The sequence below is a fragment of the Wasmannia auropunctata genome, unplaced genomic scaffold, assembly GCF_000956235.1.
Source record: "Wasmannia auropunctata unplaced genomic scaffold, wasmannia.A_1.0 LD336092.1, whole genome shotgun sequence".
In the NCBI taxonomy this organism is placed as follows: Eukaryota; Metazoa; Arthropoda; class Insecta; order Hymenoptera; family Formicidae; genus Wasmannia; species Wasmannia auropunctata.
The window spans coordinates 3,582,128-3,582,455 of NW_012026798.1; the positions used below are offsets into that span (position 1 = coordinate 3,582,128).

The 328-nt window shown below is 30.8% G+C and overlaps 2 protein-coding genes across 3 annotated transcripts in view; one reads left to right on the forward strand and one right to left on the reverse strand.

Moving 5' to 3' along the window:
- The window catches only part of LOC105463035, a 20,762-nt gene that overhangs the window by 19,223 nt on the left and 1,211 nt on the right, over positions 1-328 (reverse strand). The window lies entirely within an intron of this gene.
- The window catches only part of LOC105463033 (flavin-containing monooxygenase FMO GS-OX-like 2), a 36,559-nt gene that overhangs the window by 14,027 nt on the left and 22,204 nt on the right, over positions 1-328 (forward strand). The gene's annotated exons all lie outside the window — the stretch shown is intronic.

Genomic DNA, 328 nt, shown 5'->3' on the forward strand with positions numbered 1-328 from the left:
CGTGTGCTCTTCCGATCTGACATTTACTAAACTAGTAAAACTGTTATTTAAAAATAACATGTATTTAAAATAAAATTAACAAAACACCTTTTATTTAAACCTTGTTGAATAGCTGTAATTAATGGCTGGCAATGCGTAAAAATTCCACTTTTGTTGAATTTTTCCAGTTTTTCTTGTAAAGTTTTCAAGACCGGTAATAAAAATCCCATGTACATTCCTGATTCTCCTTGTAATATATCCAATGCTCGTGCCAAAGGTTCCATAATCTAATCAAAGCAAAAAAGTGAGATACATTTCACTAAATTTAGATATTGGGCGCATTCAACAG